At 38.5% G+C, this 15031-nt stretch overlaps 1 long non-coding RNA gene across 1 annotated transcript in view; it reads right to left on the minus strand.

The window, feature by feature from the left end:
• LOC140252831 (uncharacterized) overlaps positions 1–15031 on the minus strand; it is a 93163-nt gene that overhangs the window by 58175 nt on the left and 19957 nt on the right. The window contains exons 2-3 of the long non-coding RNA XR_011903739.1: positions 3219–3285; positions 766–869 (exon numbers count right to left, since the gene is read on the minus strand). This is a non-coding gene — a long non-coding RNA (uncharacterized lncRNA). The remainder of the gene's footprint in view (positions 1–765; positions 870–3218; positions 3286–15031) is intronic.

Below are 15031 nucleotides of genomic sequence, written 5' to 3' on the forward strand. Positions count from 1 at the left end.
GTGTGCATAAAACTGAATGATGTTCTCACTAGCATATATAGACTTGCCAAGCATCTGCTCTTATAAATGCTGTCACAGGGCCCGTTTGGAGCTATAGATGCAATTGTATTGAACGTGGAACTAAAATCCCTTCATATAAGAGTAAAACTATAACTGTTGCAGGACACACACAGTTATTGTGTTACACACATTGAGTGTACAATAGCTCAAACTAAAACAAACATTTTTAGCATTTCTGAATTCTGGGAGGTCATTATTAACATGAGTTTAATAATCCTTCCTTAGAGCCACATCTAAGCTGAACAAAACTTCTGACCATAAGCTGAAAAAGGGGGACCAAATGTCTTCCTGTGCTTACCCCACAACCTTTTTTATTTTTTTAATCACAATAATAGTCTCAATAATGCAGAAATAATTTCTATCCTGTTTTGCTGTATTTTCTCATTCACAGAACCTCACTGTTTCCTAGCATTTGCTTTCAGGTTTTCTTTCAAATGTATCTTGAATTTTCTCTATGATGGCCCTTATCATTCCCCTTTACTTCTTGCCCTTTTGATTTTCCAATTAATTTAAGTTTCTCATGTACTCATTTAATCAGTATCTTTCCATTTGCCCTCATTCCCCCTTTGAGGAATGTACAGTTTCTATTGCCTGTTTCTTATACTACAGCTGAGGAGTGCTGTTCCCAGTTCTGCATGCAGTCAGTCTCACCCACCATTTGAAGCAATTTTGGGTTGACTCTAACTTAAATAGCAGCTTTGGTACCTGGCAAAGTGTCCCAGATGTCCTTGTATCATACTGTGCTGTAATGCAGCAGTGTAATGCTGTTCTTCATTCTCTTGGTGTGCAGTTTAGATCATTTTCACAGGCTGTAAAGGTAGACAGAACAGAGCTGTAGTGCAAATTAATCAACTGCAAGAAGGTCTATGGAAGTGAAAGGTTTAGCTTCCCTTCTCCACCAATATAGGTGGAGACATGGCTAGCTCCTGTTTTCAAACCACAATTGTTCTGGCAAAAGCTTGTACTGGTTGTTCTGTTTTACCAGAGCCGTTTATTACTACTCCAGGGTCAAGAAAAAATGGTAATAATGGAAGTGAACTCAATTCTTCCTTTTACTTCAGCTGAAGTAGTCTACTTAACTTGCTTCTAATAGAATCTTCTGAATGCTGATTGGGAATGGATTGTTACAGACAGGCGCTTGTTATTTCAGAGATGAGGTTATGTATGTTAAGACCTATGCTGCTCAGGTATTAATGTAATATTATGAAATAAAAGAGATGACTCTCTGCAAAAACAAAAGTTACACTTGTATTATTCTAAGTCACAGAGGGCCAGTTGTTGCAGGTTTGCAGGTTATTCAGAAATAACTGTTTTATTACATTGACAAAAGAAGAAACCTCAAGGGCTTGCTCTTTACAGTTGTGTGATAGGAACTTAAAGTGTGCCTGCTGAAAAATGAGCTAGCTAACAATGGGAGCTTGGCAGCAACCTCACCATTTATAGAGAAACCGTCTATCTAGTACGATCTGTATAAAATAGACCTTGCTTAGGTTAGGGAAAGGTCACAACTTACACAAAGTTTGGATAGTCTAAATGCGTTACTCAAAACTAACTCTCCTGTGTATAGTAAATATTATTTGAAGCTGTATTATTAAGAACATGCCAGGATTCAAAAGATTAAATAAGGAAGATGTAATTATGAGCTAAATAATAAACAGAGCAGTTTTAGTCCCCCTTGTGTTTTTCACTTTCCTGCTATTGTTTCATATATGGCTGTTATACAAAGAGCAGCTTAGGTCAGCTACTATAAATTATGGTTTTTGTACAATAGTAATCTACTAAAATTATTTCAAAGCTGGATCAAAGAGCTTCAAAAGACTTTGTGAAAACTTTTCCACATAATAAAAAGACTTCATTTTGATGTCCTATTTTTATCAAGATTCCTTTCTTGATTTAGATTATATCTTATGGTACTCAGCTAGCTGTGTTGATATTATGCTACTGGAACACAAGATCTGCATAATTTATCTTCAGCCTAAAATAAAATGTGGAACAATATCAAATAACCACTTTTTAAATGCATTACCTGGTACATTTTTCAGGCCACCTTTTTTTTTTTTTTTTTTTTTTTTTTCTTTCCCCCTTCCTTTAAGTTCACCTAAGTGAAAAGATTTCATTAAAGAAAAAACAGGTGAAATTTTACCTGACTTCCTTCCCTTCACAATATAAAAATCATGCTCACAATTATAGCAATTATTTGCAATAATAGCAATAGTTCTGCTCAGCAGCTTTTCAGCTGACATCATGTCCTCTAAGATATCAGACTCTCCTCTTGGACTTTCTCCCTCACTCCTGGCTTTCACCTAATGTGAACAATCACATGTCATCTGCACAGATCCATAGATGTGGCGTTGTGATGTCAAAACAAAATGAAATGTCAATGCAAGTGCATGGAGACAAAGTAACAATATTGAAAGCGTGTCAGTGTGCATCTACAGCGACCATGTTACTCTGTCAGGGTGATTTTAGGAAGATCACTTTGAAATGTTAAAATAAAATGAAACTAAGTCAATTAGGTAATAACAATTTAGGTTCAGGGATTAATTGAGGGCCTAAGGTGAAGCCAGTGACCATTAACCCCAGCTGGTTATTAATTCTTGGAGAAATACCCTTTGCTAAGGTTATCCTTATTTCAAGGAGGAGTGGAGTTTTTTTGCCTATATTGTGCAAATGCTTTCCACTGTTGCCTCTAACAACAATATCACATAGGGCATTATAAGACATGTTTGTGCTATGTTAAATTTTCATTGACAGTAAATCCACCTAGTACCAGCAAGTATGTTATTCTTTTTTAAATAGATATGATGACATTTTAAAATCTTAATTTGACATCCTGTACCACGTTTACCTATGAGCACTTTCTATCTTAGATAACATGAACAAGGAGATGCATTCTCACATTCACACAGCATCTGCCACCTGCACTGCACAAATATTCATCATAAAGCAGGCATGTGAAGCAAGCAAGAATTACAGGACTTTCTCCAATAGTAATGCTATTAAGTAATTATTATTTAAGAAATGCAAGACTATTGGCAAGTCAAGGTTACAAACTTGATACAAGTTCAGGCTTCCAAACTACATAGATGTAGCATAAATACGTATCATAAGTCACATCTACATAATATTCATTCAATACTATCAATGAGCATTCTTACCTGGATAATCGTTTGTATGATCCAATGGGCTATATTAATATCTGCAAAGTCTCTGTGGGTCCCTGCCCTAAGGAAAAATGACATAGAAATAAAATTGTTTTGCATCTTTATTTATTTATCAATGTACTTACTACCTATAACAATTATTACTACTACTAAAAGTCAGCTACCCTTTCTTTTACAGAAGTTATAGTTATTTTCTTGCTGTTGATAAGATTTTTCTTGCCCTTTGTAAGCAGAGGGCAACAACTGTACACGCATCCCTATCTCACAGAGTAGTATTCCATGTTTAAGTGGTGAGGTGTGTACAAAGACATTTCTGTGAGTTGACAAGTAACAGTGACATTGACAGGCATGGCAGGGACAAGTGGATGAGCTGCATGCTGAGAAGCCTGCACAGGGCCCTACTTAAAGTGAGCAGGATTTAGAGCTTGAACTGTTCATTTCTGGGCTCTATCTTCAGTGTGAAGCTAGAAGTGCTTTAGAGGTGTTACAAGCATTTCTAAAACCACTTTGAAATTTTCAGCAGAAGACTACTGTGGGAGTTGCAAGGTTTGTTGTTATCAGAAAACAAAAATGGCATAGCAATAGCCCGCCCCCCCCCCCAAAAAAAAAAAAAAAAAAATCCATTTAGCTTTTCCATAACAGGCATTCACATCACATCACACTCTCCATGTCGTACTCTGCCTCAGCAAGATAACTCTATAGTAAGTGGAAAAAAATGAGTCCAAAAGGTTTGTTTCCATATGCACTTTAAGTATCTTCAATGTGTTTGGCATTGCATCACATAAAAGTGAATAAACACTTTGAGGGAAAAAAATTGGTCTAGCTATACATCTAGAAAAAAAATTGTGTAGGCACAGTTGAATCTGGAGACAATTCCGTCCTTTCTGAGACAAGTCCAGCTATATAGATCAACCTAAAGATCCATCCAACTTGATCTTAAAATCAGTGAAAGAGATGCTTAGAAAAATTAATAATCCATCTTTATTTGATTAGGAAAAAATCATCTACTATCTTAACTTTTTTTTTTTTTTTTGCTATACATTAAGCCTTTTAGATCTCATCCAGTTCTGAATGAATAGAGACTCTGGCAGCTGCATTTTTTCCTCTAACCTTCACCATATTTGAGTATTTTTCTCTCAGCTATAAACCTCAAGCTCTTCCAGTATTTTTTGTGAAAAGTTTTGAGATTTATTATCATAGTTGTTGCTCTGCAGTGGTTTCTTCCAAATTGTCTATTATTTTGTTCTGTTTTTAGAAATACAGTGCCTTATTTACAAGATCCCTGCAAACATATTCCCATAATGACAAGTTGATGACTTCTGTTTAGGCTGGGGCTCTTTATTTTACCCACATGCAGTTTATCCTCAAGTCATGATTCCTTCATGCAATTCTTTTTCTTCTCAAAGACTATTGTAATACACATAATGCTATAATGTAATGGAAAGTACTGCAGTAGTAGCAGGGTGGCACAATCCTAGGCTGCAGCAAATGAGGATAAGCCCAAATGCAGCAGCTGCAGACACAAAAACAAAGGAAGAAAACTACTTACCTTTGGAAGGCCTCAAGTACACAAGGATCTCTAGAAAGGTACCTTCACCTTCACTGCCAGCCCTTAAATGAGGTATGGGAAGGAGTGGATCCTTCCAGTCACTCAAGTGCATTGCGTGCACCTGAGCTCCCCTGAGTTGGCCCTGCCTGCCCACCTGGTGCTCAAACACTGTTTCAGGCCATGACTTAGAACTCCATAAATGTATTGTAGTGGAAATGTTATCTTCATAGAGTCTTCAGAGTTGAAAGGGACTTTTAAAGTCATAATGCTAATACCAGACATCAGAGACATGCAAGTCACAGCCTAGTTTGGGAAATAAACAGTTACTTAAAATATGTAAACAGACATCTGCTAAATGGATTCCAAAGCAGCAAGTTCTTTCACCTTAGGTGCATATTTGCCACAAAGCTCCAGGCTCTGAGTTCCTGTAGTTGATTTGACAGTTTTCATGAACCTATTACTGCACATCCAAGTTCTCAGCTATACTGATGAGCTGATGTTAACCTTGCAAAAAGTAGGACACTTCTAATGAAACAGGTTTTCCTGTGCTTTCCTTTCACCCTGATCTTTCTGTAAGTTTTGCAGTAGGAAGCCAGAGATAAAGAATAGTAAGAGTGGGTTGTGCTTCAGCAAGCCACAGCCCTGGGAAACTTGGTGTTTTCTGGTCTGACAAGCAAACGTGTCAGAGGAATGTGAGATAGTAAGTGTCATAGACTGGAATTTGTCTCCTATCTACCTAATCCACACTGTCCTAAGACTGAAACAACCCTGTCCAAGAAAACTTTGCTAAGCAGTTTTTTTTTGTTCCTTGACCAGAGACAGATACTAACTCACATAAAGCTAGTAATAACTACAGATAGATTGAAATAAAGCCTCTCCAATTTGAGCAACAGGGGGGCTTTTAATTTTGTCTAAGATGAGGTATGTCTTAGATTGCAAAAAATAACACTAAAGAGTCTATTTGGAGTTTTATTTTCTCTTTTTGGGCAGTCTTGAGTGTGGCATTTGCAGTCTTTCTGTCCCCACTTTACAAGCTGTGCATCCCTCCCCTTCATTATTACTCAGGCACACCAACTTATTTATACATAGCATTCAGTTTGTAAGAGCTCTGTCAGGAGTGCTTAGCACATTACAAGCTGGACTTCTCATCCTTCTTCCTCTCTGCCCCAGATGATGTGAAAGGGGCTACAAGTCTGTTTCTGGTTTCTTATCTTACCCTACATTGCTAGATTAATCTGAGAGAACTGGTGCAGCTCTGCTGGCATCTGCATTCAAGAGATCGCTGATTTATGGTGGCTGAAGACTACCTCCACTATTCTTACAAAGGGACTGTACTTCATCCAGCCTTAGGTCTTCTGCTGATGTCCTGGCATGTTAACAAGCCACCTTTTCCAAAGTAGGCAAGGTAATTAGGTCCTGCCCAACTTTCTGGGGAATCCTCTAAAGGCTACAGTGACCTTTACTAACAGCAACAGTCTGTTTTGCTAACCTTGTGCTGTAGCTAGTGGAGCAGCGAACACCAGCACAATAAGCAGCAAGTATAAGCTTAACTTCTCATGCTTAAACAATGAGCTCAGAATTGCTGTGTGCCCCAGTGCTCTTTCACCAATGAAACTGCTTCACACTTCCCCTGTCGTGTTTTACCCCCCTCCCGAATTATTAACAATAAATATTTTTCAGCCTTAATTTTAACAAAGTACCATATCGTGCATCTTGTTATCTGCTTCCCCATCCTTCCCTACTATACTAGTTCGATCCAATTATTTTTTCAGAATCAGCTACCAAACATGCTCTGCTTGTTTCACACAGAGGAAGCAGCAGCCTCCCTCTCCCCTGAACTCACCCTGGCCAAAGGCTTTCTTGCAGTGCAGGGACAGCCTTAAGGAGTTCCTCTACATGCATAGCAGGACTCCCAGGAACATTCTAGAGTAGTCAACAGTGACACCTCACAACATTCACCTACGCAAGTTATGCTTTTAAATGCGAACCAGGCAAATATATTGCCACCTACCCACTAATGGTGTTAGAGCAGAACATTACAACAGACTTCCTCTGTCTATGCAGCCCTTTCCCAGTAAACCCATAAGTGATGACTTCCTGTTTTTATAAATACTAGCAGCTACACTGCAAAGTGTTTTCTGATTTCTTGGCCTCATATTTCCTCAAAGATGTAAAAAAGTATTTTCCTGAATTCTTTGGCAAGGTGTGTTGATGTGGATCAAAATCAAAAGGGAACAAAGGAAAGGTCCCATCATAGGGATGAAATCCTGGGTTGGAGTCTAAGCCTTGACAGTCCAGAGGCAGAAGAACCAAAATATAACTTCTGTTTGATAGGTTTCGTTCTCAGCATTTAGTCCTACAGCACTGAATCAGAAACAGGATTAGAATCATAGAATGGCTTAGACTGAAAGAGAACTTAAAGATCATTGAGCTCCAACCCTGCCCATGGTTGTCAACCACTGTCTTTAGTACTGTCCTCAGCAGAAAAAGGAGTTAACCACACTGGCTGTCTGAAAGAAGTCTTACAGCATACTCCCACTGTCTGTAGCCTTACTCTGGTTTCTCACTATCTGCTTCCCTCTCTGTGGTGCTTTCTCTCAGCTCCACAGGTCCAGATTGAGAGGCAGCTTGTGAGACTTATGCACCAACTAAATACTTCCCATTTACCAATGTGTGAAAAATTGAGATATTTTTGAATAATCATTTCAACATCTAGTTTGCTTTCTCTAAAGTGAGAAGTATGTAGAGTGAAAGTTCCATTGACCACAAGATTAGACTGTTTTCTTCTGAAATATCCTTGATTGAATTTGTCTGCTTAAGGTGTGGAAGTGGGTCTTCTATGCTCTAAATCAGTACTCCTGCAGCAACTTCAACACAAATATTTTGCTGATTTGCAATTACTAAAGCTCTCATGATGCAATTTAAAAGCCTGTGCTTGGAGAAGGAATACAGACCTGATAGAGTCTCTGCCAAAAACACCCTGAAGTATGTATTGCAGGGTACTGGCAAGTGTTAGGTGTGTCTGAGTGGTGCAAAGTACACTGTAAGCAGACGAGCACACTGAAGATGTTGAGATTTGTCATGTTATAAAAGTTATCTTTGAGCTGATAAAGTTACCTGTGTGCCATTATTTATCTGGTATTATCTGCATATAAACTATTACTTTAATTTTTTTTAAAAAGGAACCTGCAGCTTTCAGAGATGTAGCTGATTTATTTCAGAATTGTTCTCTGGCTGATACAGCATGCTGAAAGATTTTGTTCAACTTTAAAAATGTATTTCTTGAGTCACTGAGCTCATCAGACCACAAAAGCACTGAACAATTTTCAAATAACATGCTGATGTTGAGCCTCTTGCAAGACACAGATCCATCATACTTCCATATTCCTAAACATGTGAATACTAAACAAAATATGTTTCTAAGGAGGCTAAGGTATGGCTGATCTGAACCAAGGAATGAAGGCATGTGCAAGTGTCTTGTAATGCACTTTCCACTTCTTCTGATATTCCACAAACCACTTGAAGTTTGAGACAAAGACAAACACTAGGTGGCCAAGACCAACACAGCCAGAGGACTGGAAATGTCATCAGAAGGTCCATTCACAAAATACCTCCAGATTCAGAAGACTCTTATTGATGGCACAGACTGAATGTAATGGAGTTACAAAGATGCAGTTAATAACAAAGACAGCCAGGAGGACTTTCAGTTCTAGCCTAATGTGTGAAGTGAGAAGATGAGAACTGTGCTATCAGAACCTGCAACTAACTATTAGATATGCACTTGCAAAACACCCTACTTGCAAAACTAGCAGATTTGCTACATAAGTAGTTCAGACAGAATGAATTCAGAGACCTCTCAATTGCAAGAAATGATTTTTTTTTTTAAAGGAGTCTCTTATCTCTGGATAATCAGATGTGAAGATAAAAAAACCCAGCAAGCATGATAGTAACAAAAATAAAAAGTGGATACCGCTTACCTCAAGTTCTAGATTGATTGATTGAGAGCTGGGATTTATGCAGTTGGTGTGTGCTAAGCAAGTACTACTCCTCCAAGTGAACACATCTGAAGCTATATGGATTCAGGATGCTTTCCTGGCTACACCATCTGGAACACATTACTGGTGTAGTCCACAACTACTGTATGATGCTGTCCTACAGCTGTGCTGTTGTCAGTACAGAGACAGGCTTTAGCCTGAATAGTAATTCCATATGGGACAGACGTCTAGAAATTTCAAAGCTTTATAGCTTGAAGCATAAAATCATTGTGTGAAACTACACATCCAGTTACCTTATCTCAGGCCAAACAATCCAGTTATACAGAGCAATCTAAGAGAACAATTTTCACCATGAAATGCGTTCAAAGCTATAAACTTTGTGATGGTGCCTGTCTTGGATAGCCCACATACTGAAGCTGAGAATAGCAGAGTTAATAATAGCTGCATGACCCGGTGTGCTTCTTACCTTGTTACACACTTTGGAAGGTATTTAACTTCACAGCTAATGGAGCAGATGGACTATGGTAACCAGGCTGGAGGGGATCACAGCTGACAGTCTCTAAGTACAATTCTAATAGTAGGCCTGTTACAGCAATAACAGATTAAATACCTACCCCTGACTTCAAGGTGTACTTGTGTTGTCCAAATACACATCTCATGCTGAGAAGTTCTAGTGAACAACATGTGTTCTGCTACTATTATTTAAGGACTGGCAAATTATTCATCTGACATAAATAATTTCACAACATTTAAGGCATTCACAGAATCACAGAATTGTAGGGGTTGGAAGGGACCTCTAGAGATCGAGTCCAACCCCCCTGCCAAAGCAGGCTCCCTACACCACATCGCACAGGTAGTCGTCCAGGCAGGTCTTGAATACCTCCAGAGAAGGAGACTGCACCACCTCCCTGGGCAGCCTGTTCCAGTGCTCTGTGACCCTCACCGTAAAGTTCCTGTGCACATTCGTGCGGAACTTCCTATGCTGAAGTTTCAGCCCATTACCCCTTCACTTTCTTGCTGTTACTGACACAGCTAAAGCCGCACTTAAAGTTTATTGCCAAAGACTACACTGAAGTAAAGCACAAAGTCATGCTTCTAGATTCCATGTGTAGCTGTGCTTCAAAACTTCAGTGCTTTGCTTTCTTGGTTTACTGCTTGAGTTTGTGGTTTGTTTTTTCTTTTGTTTCCCAAAACATTCAAAGGCAATGTTATACAGAAGAAAACAAAATATTTGCATTCTATTTTTGTACTTATGTACTGCGACACAATTTTCTCCAAGGCAGAGTCAGGTTGCTACATACTGGATCTGAAAACTGCAAATAACCAGCATGCACACAGATTTGTGTCTTAGAATGCCCAGTGAAATTCACTACTGTTAACAGAATTTAGCACTTCAAATGTTTTAGGCTTCTCTCAGCTCTAAAAAGCCTTATACAAGACTCTCTAAGTGACACTTTTCTAGTGCAGTCCACAACAGCTTAAACTCATCTCTTCTAGACATCATTTAACTAAAGTTCCTGTGAAATGATTGTTAAGCCAACTACCACAGTCTAAGTGCCTACAAGTTTTTCAGTAGTAGACACAATTCTATAAAATATAGAAGATGATGCAAGCAGGACTTCAGTCCCATGGGCACATTTAACAGTCCTCATAGAATCATTAATGTTGGTGAAGATCACTACAATCATCTAGTCCAACAGTTGACTAATCACCCTATGCCCATTAAACCATGTCCCTCAGTGCCACTTTTACCCTTTTCTTGAAAACAAAAAAAGAAAAACTGTCTGCCACAGTCATTTTTATGCAGAAAACCCAAGCTCTATGGGCCAGAAAGTGAGAAAGAGAATGAGAATCACAGCCCTTTGCAAGCTTCAGTCAAACCTAACCTTATCCTTCACATGAAGAAAATCAAATACCTATTAATGCACTTACCAGAATGCCACTGTATAAGAGAAGGAACAGCAACTCATTCTGCTCCCATATGTTTTCTATAAGGAAGAAGTTGCTATCACTGTACTTCAAATAAAGATTGACTCACCATATGTAGGTCAGCTTTTTGATTCATGTATAGAAAAAACCCCACAGGAAAGTTTCTATAACTTCAAGATTCTAGTCATCAAAGAAGCCTGAATGAGATGGGGCAAGGTGATAGTACAGCCAAGATAGTTTGGCTTATAGGGAATTCTGATGTCAAAAGCCAAGGTATTTGCACTGAACACCTGCAAAACAATCTTCTGGAACCAGGATCAGATGGAATGGTGTTCTCAGTTTGAGACACCTAGATCAATTCCTTTTAGATCTGACCTTTAAGGGAACTAAGACAAGAGCTACCAAAAGGGAAAAAAAATAGACTGACTTTTCATCTCACTAGCTATATATTTGGTGCTTCTGATGAAATGGGAAATGTTTCCATAAGCAGTGGATATTTTTCACATTATAATAAGTTAAATAGAAATTCTTCAAGTAGAAACACTATAAGTTTAGTGGATCTAATTCTCTACCTTTCTGTGACACTCAACAGGATGTCCAACTTCTGCAGACTTCTTCAGTGCCTTAGCCCAATTAGACTGATTTATAAACAGAGCAGCCTGTTTCCTCCAATTTTCAAAGATTCACAAGCCTTAATCCCTGTACATTTGTTTGCCTTTCAACCTTTCTAGTTTCTGTATGCTGAAATGCAGTCAGAACACCCCCAGATTCTCCATTTACCATAGCTCATTACTTGAAGAGGCCCTGCTGGTTTAACAGGCAGACATCAAAATCACAATGGATCTTAAATGGCATTTTCTGAGTATGCCTTCTGTTCAACCCTTCTGAGTTCACCCAAACACGTGCAGTTCTTGCATGATTCAACAGTATTAGCAGTAAGGAGACATTCACCACATACGCAAAAAAACTGCAAGCTTGAAAACACTCACTTCACTCTTCTGTAGTTTGAGAAGTGAAGTCTAGCACAGCAAAACAAAAAAAAAAAAAAAAAAAAGAATCAGATCTACTTTTAATCTGTGAACAGCTCTCTTGATGAAATCTGTCATGTTTCTGCCTTCTTTTGTTCCTTGTGAAAAGAGCAAAAATGTTATTTTTTCAGAAAGAATTTCCAAATGTTTTGTCTTTCTTAATGTTTCTTTATGATATGGTTCATCACTGCAGGCAAGTCTGTCTCGTTCGTTAATTTTTCCATTGTCAAAACAATGTAACCAATAGTTTATATCATCACAAGTCTTGGACATCAATCATAATATAGAGACTCCCCATTATGTACAGGATTGTCTGTTCCGGTATGTTTGAAATCCCAGACATGACTGGTTACATATTAATCTGCTGCAACGAACAGCACAATATTCTGTATTGAATTAGTCTATTAATGGCATATGAATTTCTGCGTTGCTTTTGTCACTACTTGTAGTTTTCCAGCTGGCATGAAATTAATCACTAAGCTCACATATATTTTAATGCTCTTTCTGTGAATTTCGTATTTGATGCAGGATTTGGCAAGTCCTCTGAAGTTTGAGGGTTTTTTTTCCAGTGCAAGCATCTCCCAGCAATAACCTGCAAGCCACGAAGACAGAAAACACAGACTGGTCAGCCACGCTGGGCAGAATATTTCATTTTTGTCACAAGGAGTTCAGCACTCACAAACCTCGCTGCTCTAGGCATTTCTTTATCTTTCAGCTGTCTTCCTCTTCTTTACCTGGCAGGGTCTTATCAGATGCCTTCTCACTAGCCAAAAAATACAAGATGGAGCTCCTCTTGAAACTGTCATCCCTGGTCGCCTGTACATAGCCACTAACCTGGCTTAGCTGAAGAAAGCACGTAATAAGAGTAAGGAAAACACTGGTTTTCTTTTTTTCCTGTTGACAAAGTGTCACAACTATTAAAAATCTCTTTTCTGTAACTGGTTGTGATTGAGACAGCACATTGAATTAAATACTACAGGATAAATTCAGAAGTGTTAACTGAGTTTTGTTGGATTTTGTTTTTCTCCCCTCTCTTAAAAAGAAAACTGCATGTTTTTCTTCCTCTAGATTCTCTTCCAATTCTTGCTAGCCCATTTTCCTTCATTATGAATTGTCTGCAGCTTCAGAACATTTGACCAGGGATGTTTTCTTGCTGCTGCTCCTAAGGAAGGTCCTTACATCATTGATATTGCCTATCCCTGATGTTGAACACATGTGGAAGATACCTTCAGTTACCACTATAGTACTTGTGAAGCAAAAGAAGGCATTAGCCAAACTTAACCAAAGAGAAAGGAAAGAAAACTAATGTTCACCACATGCACTGCCTTGAGAATTCAGATTAACTTGTGCTTTTGTGCTGCTCCTTTGCTTTGGAAAAATGTGTAAACTGTAATTTTAAATCATCTATAAACTCCCTGGCTTTAACTTATTAACATACACTGACTGCACAAGAGCACAACTTTAACCTTGAACTGGAACACCAATAAAATCCCTTCCTGATATCAGATATGTTTAATTTCTGATTTTATTGCAGTATTATTCCAGTGGATCCCAAGCACATCTGATTGATGTTACCATAAAAGTTCCAAATTCAAATTGGATATGCAATCAAATAAACCTCATTGATCACAACAGCCTTGAACTCTGGGAAATTCAGATCTAGATCCAGACTTTGCAGCTGGACTCCATCCCTGCCTTAAATACAAGTCAGAATCAAAGTGCATTGTGACTGCACACATCGTTTACAGGAAACATTCAATTCAACATGCTTTGGTAATTGTTCCACCTTTTAATTATTCCCAAATTCCAACTCAACTGTTCACACTGATACCTAAATTCAGATTTTTGCTGCCTTTCTGAATCAACTGTACCTTCAGCATGCACACATCACTTCTCTAAGAGTAAACATTGTGGCTGTGATCTGAATCCCAAGTTCTCCCAACAACTGTTTTGCATCTGAGTAATTGCACCAGCAGTAGTGGGGTTGCCTTCTTGTTTATATGGGGGAGGGATGCAGTTGCAATTGCAGCCCGTGACTATACCATACAACATGAAAAGCCTTTGGGCTATCCTCTCAGCTGGTATAAATAAGCAGAGCTCTATTGGTTTCTGGGTGAATGATATTATAATTCAAATCAGAACCATGGTGTTTGTTTATAGCATAACAAAGTATCACAGAAGTGTGTATCCTAAGCCTTAAAGCACTGCTCTCAAGGGCTGCAAAACCCAGGAATCTGAGCTTGGATTTCAGTGACTCCAGTGAAGTTATGCCTATTTATTTCAGGACAGCAGTGCTGATGTGCACCAGCTGAGAATCTGCCTCTAACTCATAGAGGACTGAAGAACCCAGCTACAGGAGAAGAGGGCAGGGATAGGAATCAGCCAGAGTATAGATCTCTGCTGCTGATAAATAGGTATCAGCCATCTCCTAAACACACAAGCATCTCTCTCTCTCAAAAGGAAGACTAGAGAATTACTAAGCACATGGAAAAATAATACGAAGACTCTTTCCTTAAGGAATCTGAAACGTGTGCTTCATTCGGCATTGTAATACAAAGCATTTTCACTCTGAATAACACCTCACTAGTTACTCATTGTAAGTGTTCACACATACAGTCTTCACAACCCAGAATAAACTTCCATCTAAAATTCCTTTCAGGACAACCCTTACATTCAGTTACCTTGCCATCCTATGCTCAGTTAGCAGAAGAAATCACCCTCTCTTCAGCGCACCCAAAAAATCCCAAAGCAGTCAGTTGGAATAAGCTCAAAGGACGGTTTCTTCCAGTACCACTTCTATGCTGTTCATCCCCATGGGACACAACGCAGTAAGTAGAATCACTTTACTTCACAACAATTATGTAAGAGAAATCACATGTGGTATGAACAGAGCATGTAACAAAGAGCAGCAGTATTATATTCAAATAAACCACTGGTTATGTCAAAACTAATAACTTATTTACTGTAGTGGACTCAATAAGTTAACAGGTCCAATGAACCTAATGATTTTATTATCCACTTTTTTTTTTTCCTCCTACTCTTCATTGAGACTGGAGACAATTTTTTCCAGGATTCATGTTTATGCAATCCAAGCATATTGTTATTTGCTACTTTCTGCCTCATCATTTTGGCATTCTGAGGAGAGAAGATGATGACGGTTCTGTCTAAATGTTAAGGGAGGGGTTATCACTGACATGGGAGATTATTAGGTTTGATGCAATATAGAAAACATTCACAGTCAGAAAACAGCATCTTTCATTTTTAGGAATGGAGGTAATTGTGCTTTGTGACAGTGCACATCCTTAA

Source organism: Excalfactoria chinensis, chromosome 5, assembly GCF_039878825.1.
Source record: "Excalfactoria chinensis isolate bCotChi1 chromosome 5, bCotChi1.hap2, whole genome shotgun sequence".
NCBI classification, from domain to species: Eukaryota; Metazoa; Chordata; class Aves; order Galliformes; family Phasianidae; genus Excalfactoria; species Excalfactoria chinensis.